The sequence below is a fragment of the Nuphar pumila genome, chromosome 6 (genome assembly GCF_984573655.1).
Source record: "Nuphar pumila chromosome 6, dmNupPumi1.hap1.1, whole genome shotgun sequence".
Taxonomy (NCBI): Eukaryota; Viridiplantae; Streptophyta; class Magnoliopsida; order Nymphaeales; family Nymphaeaceae; genus Nuphar; species Nuphar pumila.
Window position 1 is genome coordinate 114,956,370 of NC_143254.1, and position 12,433 is coordinate 114,968,802.

The window sequence follows — 12,433 nt, forward strand, 5'->3', positions numbered from 1 at the left end:
GTGGTTGCAAAGACTCAAGTACCCTTTCTTGCTATTCTTCTCATAAAGCGATGGTTTGAGAAAATAACAAAAATGGCCTTCATTCAAAAAAGAAAAAGCAAACAGTTTAAAAAAAGGACAAACATGTCCTCTATCCAGAAAGTCAAGGATGATGTTGACTCTTCAAAGTCTACACAATGAAATGAACCTTAATCGTTTTGCCAATGGTGATCCGGTGAAACGATGGAGAGTCGACGATCCGATGGTGAGCCGACGATCCAATGGTCATCCGACGAAACAAACCTGAGCTATCAAAAATGTATGTTTGAACTTTTCATCGTCATCTTCTTCTTCTTCCTTCTCCGTAAAACACTGTAAAACCCTCTCTCTCTCTAGAGAAGAAATCAAGGGAGGCAAAGAGTTCCCCCTGGAGAAGGCCATGAACATCAACCCTCTCACTCTCTCTCCCTTCTCTCTCTACTTCTGTGCACATCCAACAAACGATCCTACATTGCTCCATCAAACACCGACTGACATGCACACAGAATGTAGCATCGTTCAACTTGATGAGTTGTGGAGTCTGATTCATAGTTTTGGCCCTTACAGGAGGGGGTTTGGGGGCTCCTCCCAGCATGGGTAACATCATTCAACTTGATTTATTGTGGAGCCTGATTTAGAGTTTTTGACCTTACAGGAGGGGGGTCCAGGGGGGGCGCCCCTGGCGGGGGCTCGGGGCGCAGCGCCCTCCGGACCAAATTTTTTTGGGGCCTTCCAACAGCGATTTGTAGTATTATCGGGCTTTCCTACAGCGATTTATAGTATTTTCGGGTCTCCAACGAGCTCCACAACGATTTATAGTGTTATCCGGCTTTTCAACAGCGATTTGTAGTGTCTTCCGCAAATCGTTATAGCGATTTATAGTGTTATTAAGTAAGCAAATCGCTGTAAATCGCTACCAGCTTTTCAACAGTGATTTGTAGTGTCTTTCGCAAATCGCTAAAGCAATTTGTAGTGTCTTTCGCAAATTGCTATAGCAATTTGTAGTGTTATTCAGTAAGCAAATCGTTGTAAATCGCTACCCGAATTAGGACCAACTTGTCAGATCATATCTTCCTAACCGGAAGTCATATTTCAAATCCGTAAAAAGTGGTGTCTTCGTTATTGAGTCTAGTTTATTCCTGTAAATTTTCAGCGATTTTTATTGTCATTTCATTCCCCGTTTTAACTAAAAACCAGACCCTTATTTTTTTGTGTTATTTGAGTTGCACAACACCATTCTCGCTTGACATCTACATCTTGATTCTGGCATGCTCTTTGTTGGATTTTTCATTGATTTCTTTCAACCTTGCTTGGAACAAACATATGGCTTTCTCACCACGATACCCTCTGCATTTTTTGACCATGACACCCGGGACCCGTGCCGGGGGGGAGCCCCCGGACCCCTCTTCTGTAAGGGTAAAAACTCTGAATCATGCTCCACAACGAATCAAGTTGAACGATGCTACACACGCTGGGAGGAGCCCCCAAACCCCCCTCCTGTAAGGGCAAAAACTCTGAATCAGGATCCACAATGAATCAAGTTGAACAATGCTATTCACGCTGGGAGGAGCCCCCAAACTCTCCTCCTATAAGGGCAAAAACTCTAAATCAAGCTCCATAACTCATCAAGTTGAATGATGCTACCCACGTTGGGAGGAGCCCTGAGACCCCCCTTCTGTAAGGGTAAAAACTTTGAATCAGACTCCACAACTCTTCAAGTTGAATGATGCTACCCACGCTGGGAGGAGCCCCCAGACCCCTCTTTTGTAAGGGTAAAAACTCTGAATCAGGATCTACAACTCATTTAGTTGAATGATGCTACACACGCTGGGAGGAGTCCCCAAATCCTCCTCCTGTAAGGGTAAAAACTCTAAATCATGCTCCACAACAGTCAATGTGGAGGTCAGTCGGTTCTTGATAGAGCAATGTAGGATCTTCTGTTGTATGTGCACAGAAGCAGAAAGAGAAGAGAGAGAGAGAGTGAGAGGGTTGATGTTCATGGCCTTCTTTAGGGGAGATTTATTTCTCGGATAATCCTGCAGTGCAAAGACTGGGTCTTAAATAATTATCTTTGGAGCACTTATGTCTTTACAACCACTCCTTTTCAAGAATCGTCATTTTTTTTTGCCCCAATGGAGGGGAGGGTACTTAAGTCTTTGCAATCGCATCAAACTCCAACGCTAATTAATGCTGACAAACATGGGGATACGAGACACACATGCTTACATATGTGGTGCTCTTTGGGACCCCCGAACATGAGATGTAGCTAACTCCCCTATTCGGGAGGGGGGGGACATATAACCTGCTTCGGTCAAAGGCAGATCCCTGAGGCACGATGCACTCCCCTAAAAGGGTCCAAGGTCCAACCAAAGAGCGTAAAACGCCTCTTTGATGAAGGCAGATTTGCCAAAGTGGAGACAGAGAACCACCCGTTTGAACTATATACTTCCAATGTAGTGCATCTTGGCCATTTGAGAGAGATATGTTCGAATAATGTTGCATCATTGACATCCATTCATGTATGACCACCTCATTAGGTTCACGCCTTAAGACGATGTCCCAACCTCTATTAACAGCCAATAGAGCTCCCATAGTCTGATCGAACCCTCTTACCACCTGAAAAAGTGACGGAAAAGCTTCTCTCAGGCATACATCCAAACACCATAAATCCCTAAAAAAACTGGTGTTGCCATCACGATCGCAAAACACTTGGGTCAGATGGGTTTTTGATAAATATTTGATTGAATTGGATCCAAATTTTGTTGTAGAAGATGCGGGCCCTCCGCTTGCAAGTTAAGTAACTTTCTTTCTTCGGTAAGAAGGGATCAACCTTTTCAGGAATGTTGGCCCCCCCTTTATGCAAGCTTTATCTTGCAAATTGATGCACCGTATGCAAATCTTAAAAGAAAAATGAGCTTGATGGTGTTGAGACACCACCAAAGCTTGAAAAGATCCGGAACAAAAGATATATGAACCGTCGCTGAATTAAATGAAATAAACAAATAAAAGCAAAACAAGTGTGAAAATAGAGTCTCACATCAAGCTTACCTAGTCTTTTCTGTAGTGACGATGATGGAGCTTTGGCTAAAATTGGGGCTCTAGAAACAGGTGAGGCTAGGAACAGATCGATGGCTTATGAGTGTAGACTCCAACAAGATATGAGTATTAATGCATTAAGCTAGGGGAAGTGCTTAGAGCATGAGGAATCTTGAGATATAGATCATAAATGGCCTGAAATGGGGGACAGGACTCCTACCTACTGGTGTAGGATTGGATCATGGATTTAGATCTAGAGGATTCAAAGTTGAAAGATGGATTTGCTCCCGAGAGCACTGGACCACACCTCAAACAAAGAAATCGTACGTTTTTTTTTTTTTTTTGTAAATGCGCCATCTCAAACTTGGCCCACATTATAAGGACGGTTATGAAAAAAACAAAAAACCATAAATTGGGTGGGGTCGTAGTGCTGTGGATCTCCAAGCTCGTTTTAACCCATTGGCGTGTGTCTCGAGCTTATTCCCCGTTTTAATCTCTCTTCCCCCCTCCTCCCTTGCTCTTTGGCGCCTTCCAATGGCCACCTTGATGAGGCAGCCGGTGATCAGTGTCAATGGGGCGAGCAGCAAGCTGAGCTTGCAGGCCATCCTGAGCTCACCAGCGGTGAAAGGAAGGAGGTGGACCAGCCTCATCCAAAGCCATGACAGCCGTGAATCCATGCTCGAGCTGATCCAATCCATTGCCAAGAAGCAGGAGCTCAGTGACTCGTTCTACGTACTCGACATGGGTGTGGTCTTGAACCTCTGGGAGAAGTGGCATGAGTGTCTCCCCATGGTTCCGCCCTACTATGCGGTCAAGTGCAACCCGGAACCTGCCTTTCTGAGCGCGCTTGCGGCCCTCGGTGCCAACTTCGACTGTGCGAGCCGAGCTGAGATCGAAGCCGTGTTCTCACTTGGTGTCTCGGCTGACCGGATCATCTATGCCAACCCCTGCAAGTCCGAGTCACAAATCCGGTACGCTGCCAGCGTGGGCGTCAACCTGACCACCTACGACTCCAAGGAGGAGGTGGAGAAGCTGAGGAAGTTGCACCCAAAGTGCTCCCTCTTGCTCCGAATCAAGGCCCACGACGATGGTACAGCGCACTGGCTTCTCGGATCGAAGTACGGTGCCCTTTCGGAGGAAGTGTTGCCACTCCTTCAGGCCGCGCATGCAACCGGACTCCCCGTCGTCGGCGTCTCCTTTCACGTCGGCAGTGGTGCCACAGAGTCTCAAGCCTACGCATCCGCAATCGCGCTTGCCAGGTCGGTCTTTGACTCAGCCACCCGGCTTGGCATGCCTAGAATGCGTATGCTCAACATAGGCGGTGGTTTCACCTCCGGCCTGCAGTTTGAGGATGCCTCCAGCGTCATCCGCGCTGCACTCAAGCTGCATTTCCCGAGCGACTCGGACGTCTCATTAATGGCCGAGCCGGGACGATACTTCGCCGAGACGGCGTTCACGCTCGTGGCTAACATCATAGGGAAGCGGGTGCGAGGCGAGCTGAGGGAATACTGGATCAACGAAGGGATCTACGGGTCCATGAACTTCCTGCTGCATGACTATGCCACCCTCACGGTAGAGCCGCTGGCCTGCTGGTCCAACCAAGCCGACCCGAGGTGTACCGGAATGAAGTAGCACCCCTCGACGGTGTTCGGCCAAACGTTCGACTCGATCGACACCGTCCAAGCCGGCATTCGCTTGCCCGAGCTCCACGTCAACAATTGGCTGGTCTTCCCTAACATGGGCGCCTACACCGCAGCGGTAGGGAGCCGCTTCAATGGGTTCGACACATCGGCTATCATCACCTACCTCGCCTACTCTCGAACCAGCTGACCAAGTTTAGTTCAATGCTTCAATCCTTCCCACTTTGGATGAGTCTCTCTCTCTCTCTCTCTCTCTCTCTCTCTCTCTCTCTCTCTGTGTGTGTGTGTGTGGGGAGGGGGGGGAGAGATGATTGTAATACTAAACCTACTTCTGGCTTTGTGTATCAGGGGTTAAATTTCACATAAAGCTAAAGCACTTGGCTTTGAATATGGAAATTAACCAACTCGTGCATCAGACATTCAGACATACAGACGATGATGAACAAGTTGATAACTACCCTGTCATGCTTCTTGGAGCTGTGAATGAGGCTGGAAAACGAGCCTAGAGAATAGAACAGGGTATGTTCTGGTTCAGCTTGTTTATGAGTGGTGAAAGAAGACTTGGATTGAGAGCATGAGAAATTAACTTTATTCAGACTTAATTAAAGTAGGAGATGATAAAGTTATCTTGACATAAAAAAGAAAAATGTTAGTTCTTAAACCGGTCCTCTTTCCTTGATATTATTAACCGTATGCCCTTGATCTCATTTCCTTGATAATAGTAACCATATACCCAGTTGATCTAATTCCTTGATTATTGTTGATCTACTTTCCGTGATAATAGTAATGGTATGCCCAACCTACCTTATTTCCTTGAATATCGATCTCATTTCCTTGATGATAGTAACCGAATACAACAAGATCAGTTTATCTTCTTTCTTTGATCATAGACCCTTTCCTTGATCATAGACCTTGATATTCATCCCTTGATTATAGTAGTCGAGTACAACAAAAATAGCAGGATAAGAGTACTATACACGGTAAGTATTCTTTTATCCATCAGAATGATTTTTAATTTTGTACACTCATTTGCAACCAACATGGTGTTTGTCCACAGATAGATCCATAATCGACCAAGTATGGTTCTCTTTCAACGCCCTAATTTCTAAAGTCGTAGCATCACACCAACATTGAGACTTCATGGCATGAGAAAAGGTTTTGGGTTCTGAGTGTTGAGAAATGACACTTAGAAAAAAATGTTCTTTTGAAAAGTGATCATAACCTATGACTTGGGATAACTCATGATCTGTGTTGTGAACATTCTCTCTCATGTTAGTTGATTGTAGTATGGAGGAAATCGTGTAACAGCTATAGTCTTTGAGATGGAGTGGTGGTTGACAGATTCTTTCGGATCTTCGGATATGGACCTGAGTGGGTTCAAGGGTTCCATGATTGAGAGGTTCAGGATTATGGATCTCATGGTCTCGAACAACAATGGGTTCTTGAATCTCATAAGGTTGGGGCTAGAATATGGATATGGGTAGGATGTGTCCTTCCTCTTTATCTGAAATGTTATGATCTTGAAATGAAAACACATTTTCATAAAACTTTACATCCCTAATAACAAAGATTTTTTTTTCAAGATCATACACACGCTAACAGACTTGACCATATGGATAACCTATGAAAACTCATTTGCATGCTCGATTATCAAATTTATGAGAATAATGTATGTTGTAAGCATAGCACAGACATCTAAAAACATGAAAGTTATCATAAACATGGTTCTTCCCATGAAGTAACTCAAAGGGTGTCTTGCCCATTAAAAGTTTGGAAAGAATGTGATTAATGATATATGCAACTGTTAGAACGCATTTTCCAAAAAACTTAATGGGTAAAGAGGCTTGAAATCTCAAGGCTCTCGCAACATTAAGTAAATCTCTATGCTTGCGTTCAACCACTCCGTTTTGTTGAGGGGTCGCAATGCAGTTATGTTGGTGTTCAATCTCATTTTCCTTAAAAAAATTTGCATGTCATTTAAAAAAAATCCAGTACCATTGTCAGATCTGAGACTTAAATTGTGCTATTGAATTGATTTTCAACTAGCAAGAAAAATTTTTTGATCTGGACTATGGTTTCTGATTTATGCCACATGAGATAAACCCTTGTAGTTCTAGAATAGTCGTCCACTATGGTCAAAAAGTATTGTGCCCCAAATAGCGAGGTGGTTTAATATCTGCCACATATATCACAATAGATTAATTGAAAAGGTTTTGATGAAGAAATCAGCCTCTAGAAAAAGGAAGGCGAGCTTGCTTGGCCATATAACAAATATCACAATGATTATGAGGGAAACAACCACATAATTTATTATAATTTATTATAATTTATGAGAGTTTGTAATCTAGAATCTGAAAGATGTTCAAGCCTCAAGTGCCATATATTAGAATCAAAGGATGAACTACTCAAATAAAAGTTGTCACCGATTTTAAAAACATAGAGTCCACCATGTCGCTTACTCACCCCAATCTTCTTCGAGAGAGATGGTCCTAAAAAACACAATGATCATTATAAAAAAAATGTCACATTTTAGATCTTGAATTAATTTACTCACAGAAATAAGACTGAATCTAAATTTTGGAACAAAAAGAACACTCGAAAGAAGAAAGTTGGCACCAATCGAACACTACCCATGTGAGTCACATGTGTAGAAGATCTGTTTGATAATCTAATAGGGAAAGAAATGGTGGGTGTTGGAAGCATCAGGTTTGACAAAGAATTTGTAATGTGGTCTATTGCACCCACGTCTATGATCCGAATTTCGAACGATATCAAACTGACAAAAGGAGTATCAAGATTGCCTGTTAGATTGACCGCAGGTGCTGGTTTGGAATTATCTAAATTTATCGCAACAACTATTTGGTCAAGTTGTTCCTAGGTAAGTTGTTGGGAGGTTTGGATGGGATAAGACTTGTTGTCTTTGTTAGACATAGAGTTGGCACTTGCTTGACTCCATTGACGGGCATTAGAGGGTGTACCAGATCGATTTGAAAACCTATGAAGATAAAAACATATGGCATTTACATGACCAAGTTTTTCGCAGTGATTGCATTTTGGATGAATGTGATTTTGTCGATTTCTGCTTGGATCCATGTTGATTTGAGTATTAGATCCATTTGTGATTGTTGCCACTGGTTCTTTATTAGTTGTGACCCAAAGATCACATTGTTGTTCTTCCTGCACTAGTAGTGCGAAAGCTTTGGATATATTCGGTAACGGTGTCATCAAGAATGTTGGCTCCTTATGGCACTATAGATTTCATTTAATTTCATTACGAATTGCATTAGTCTTTTCAGGTTCTGTTGCTCATAAATGGCCTTCCTTAATCTGCATGTACACGGCAGACTAGTCATGTATGTGGACAACTCATCCCATAGGCCCTTCATTTTTGTATAGTAAGCTGCCACAAAGGTCTGAATCTTTTTTAGATTTATGATCGTTTGTTGGATCTGATATATGTGTGGGGCATTCGATTAAGAGAATCAGTCATGGAGTTCGACCCATACTTCAACAACGATTCCAGCATAGATGACGCTTGAGGACAAATCTGGATGCAACGAGTTGAAGAGCCATGATAGGATCATGTTGTTGCATCATTCTCAAGCAGCAACAGATTTGACGAGGTCAGTTTTTTTATGGATCCATCTATGAATCCAAACTTGTTTTTTGCGGAGAGTGCCATAGTCATAGCACGACACCATTTGGTGTAGTTGTCGCCGACTAATGGTTGCGATACTAGCGACATGCGAAGGTTGTCTGAGTGATGGAGGAAGAACGAGCTATCTATTTCTTCAGGATTCTGGCTTGATGCACTTTCATTTTCACTATCCAGCATATCGGGACATCACCTAAGTGCTTTGATACCATGAAAGAAGGCTTTGATCGAGAATATGAGAAATTAACTTTATTCTGATTTAATTAAAGAAGTAGGAGACAATACATATATAATGTTACAAAAGTTATCCTGATGTAAAAAGAAAAATGTTAGTCCTTGAGTCGATCCTCTTTCCTTGATATAATTAATTGTATGCCCTTGATTTTATTTCCTTGATAATAGTAATTGTATGCCCAATCTATCTTATTCCTTGATTATCGTTGATCTCATTTTCATGATAATAGTAACTGTATGCCCAACCTACCTTATTTTCATGATTATCGATCTCATTTCCTTGATGATAGTAACCGAATACAACAAGATCAGCTTATCTCTTTTCCTTGATCTTAGTCCTTCATATCGGCTGATTTCATCCCTTGATTATAGTAGTTGAGTAGAACATGAATAGCAGAATAAGGATACTATACATGGTAAGTATTCTTTTAAGTGGATTGAGCTCATGACTTGGCACGTGTTCATTTTTAGCCGAGCCGAGCTTTCCTTGAATGAGACGTGTGAAACACTGACTCATATAAAAACATTCCATATTATTTGTTCATGGAATATATATATATATATATATTATGCATTATTGTTTTTATATATTACACAAAATTATATATTTTTTAACTATGCAAGCTCTATCGAGCCAAGCCGAGTTGAACACCGTATGTTCGAGCTCAACTCGTTTAAGCTAAACGAGCTGCTAGTGGCTCGGCTCACCAACTATATGAATCAATCATGAACGAGTTTGTGACGAGCCAAGTGGCAAGCTGCTCAATTCATTTACTAGCTCTAGGTGTGAGGTGGTGATGGAATACAACATCATACACAACATGACAGCAAGTTTTTGTTTTTTTAGATGATCAGAAACCCTGGCCAAGAACCGGCTTACTTAATGAGCTTGCCCTCCTGGGAGGTAAACCGCAAGTGGAGTCACCGATACCCGAGCTCTTATAGAGCCCACCAATTAAAGACACCCGCATACCCGATAATAGGAGTAATATGGCTAATAGTTAGTTACTGCTCATTGAATCTTTGATCTTGAAACTATTGTTTTTTCTGAGTCACTATAACACAACTGAATAACAATGGTGCGTAAAAAGTTCTACAACTGATGCAAGTACTGACAAAAGTTTACAGCGTCAAAAATGGTGTATAGAGGTCGCTTGCACATGGTGGATCGTGATATGCACCATTCGGGTAGTGTCAGTTAGGCATAGCTGCATAGCATGTGCAGTCGGTCAGCCAGCACACACGATGATAGTGAGGCCAGTTCAGCCAGCGCAGCATTCGATCTCAATAGCACCGTCAGCAGAGTGCGTGACAGGGTAGCCAGCAGTTTATATTCAGAGGGCGCAAGTCGGATGTCCAGATTCAGTGCATTGGCGCGTCTCCTTGGGGACAAGTTGCATAAGTGGGCTTGGCAGTTGGGAAACTGACTGGCTTCCAACCGAATTGGCAGGCTTCTATTTTGCTGGTTTGTAGTTTTGTAAAGCCTATAAATAGAAGGCTTCAGCTCATAGTTGTAATCTTTGAGAATTGAATAAGACTTTGGTCTTTGGGGAGAGGAATTTCCTCTTTGTGCCTACACGCATCTCCTTTGGAGATATTGGAGGTGTTTGCTTACGCAAATACCTTTGGGCCAATGCCAGCTAGCTTAAGGCTAACCGACTTGGATTTGAGCATAGATCAGGCGAATTGCCTAGATTGAGCTCCATCGCACGTCTGGCGATCAACCACGAATTCCTTGCATCTTCAATACACCTGCAAAGACGTCAAGAGCACAGTGCTAACCATGTAGAACTGGTGAGTACTTGAATTTTTTGCCGTTTGTCTAATTCCAACTGACGCACATCCTTACTAATACAATCTACCATGTGTCCGGTTGGATTGAGCATCGGCTCTCGCACTCCAGTAAGCGACACTGAATTAACAGTGAGACCTTTCTCAATTTCCACTAGGCAAAGGGAGGTTTTTCGCCCATCGAGGAGACTTGGCCGCTTAGTGAGGGAAGTCGGTGTGTCTTCTACATCTACAAGCACAGACTATGTGGAATAAGTTCCACAGGCCCAGGATTGAGCTAGATCTTAGCATAAGCCTTGCCACACTATGCTCGTGTGCAAGTCCTACCATGTCGCATCCCTGATGTCACGCATCTACCTTGCACAGTCCATCATAGCCTCAATGCTGCACCTCAACACTGTGTGCTACCGCGCACCACAGCTTTCATCGCAGCACGTGCAACACGCACGCAACCTCCCTATGCAAGACATGTATTTCTGCAAGCGCAATCTATCGTTCATGTAGCAGAACGATGTAGACATCTCAGCAGCGCAGTCATGTGCACCAGTGCATTTGTGCACTCCTGTGTGCCACAGCAACTATGCAGTCAGTGCGAGCCTTTCCTGCAGAGCACCTTCCTATGTGCTTGAGCATTATGCATCTCAGTGAGCCTCTTTTCAGTACAGTGTTGAGGCTATTGCAAGGTTAGAGGAGAGTGCCCTTAGGTAGTATTCATGCTATGAAGTCATGTATGAAAAACCGGATTGGAATACCTTCTAACAAGCTCTTATGGACAGATTTGGGCCAACTATGATGGTCAATCATAATGTCACTCTCTTAAGCAACTTAAGCAAAGAGGCAGTCTTGATGATTATCAAAGTGAATTTGAAGAGATATGCTCTATGCTCTTACCAATGAATTAAGACTCTTTTTGGCTCATATATGGGAGGTCTTAAAGATGAGTAATGAATTGCTTGATTCAAATGTGCATACAACTAAAGAAGCTTACAAAGTAGCTAAAATATTTGAAGAGAAACTAAGGCTAAGTAGCTCACTACAAAAATGAAAGGGAAAGGAGGTTCCCGAGCATGTCAAGCCTTCTCCAAGAGAGGAGAAGAAAGTAGGTTTTCAAAAGCCAAGAACCGAGTTTGTGACCCTAGCATAACTCAAACAAAAAAAAAGGTGAGTGTTTCCGATGTGGTGATCCTTGAAATCCAAGCCACAAGTATAAGAGTCTCAAAATTCTCAATATCCGTAAAGAAGAGGACGGTGAACTTGAAAATGAGGAGATACTAAAAGAATGTAATGAAGCTAATGAAGAATATCATGCTCTCTTCGGGATATTGAGTCCCCATTCCATGAAGCTTAAAGGCAAGTTAAGTAGACACCAAGTATGCATTCTTGTGGACACCAGAGCAACCCATAAATTCATAAAAAAAAAGGTGACCAAGTCACTTAACTTGAAGACCACCAAATTACGTAAATTTGAGGTAATTATTGAGAATGGTGCAAAGCTTGAGTGCAACCAAAAGAGCAAGGCCCAATGCCTAATCATATAAGAAAATGAATTTGTGATAGATCTTCACTTGTTAGCTATCAAGGGGGCCGGCTTAGTGTTGAGAATTGATTAGCTAAGGACTCTTGGCACGATGACTTGGGATTTTCAAAATATGTGCATGTATTTCAAAGGATGCCAACATCAAATTATTCTAAAGGGAGGAAAAGCACCATCCAAACAAGTAAAGAAAATGTGAGTTTAAGAGTCCTCACCACACTCACATGTATTGGGGTAGACAAATTTTGGAAGAGCATAAAGGAGACGAAGAAGTTCAAGGTATCTTGAAAGACATTCTCCATGATTCAACAACTCATCCCAATTATGAAGAAAAAAGAGGAATTCTATACTTCAATGGGCGTTTAGTTGTTCCAAATGGGAGCCACATCATTAAGGAGCTTCTTGAAGACAACCATGATTCTTTGGAAGGCAGACATATGAGTGTGCCAAAAACTTTCCAATGATTGAAAAAAAAAATTATTGGAAGAGAATGAAAAGATCGATTCAAGAATATGTAGGAGTGTG

The 12,433-nt window shown here is 42.5% G+C and overlaps 1 pseudogene across 1 annotated transcript; it reads left to right on the forward strand.

The window, feature by feature from the left end:
• Nucleotides 1-3,588: 3,588 nt before the first annotated feature.
• Nucleotides 3,589-5,085, forward strand: LOC149835799 (ornithine decarboxylase pseudogene; annotated as a pseudogene). Its single transcript, XR_016432451.1, has one exon. The product of XR_016432451.1 is annotated as an ornithine decarboxylase pseudogene (transcript).
• Nucleotides 5,086-12,433: the final 7,348 nt, after the last annotated feature.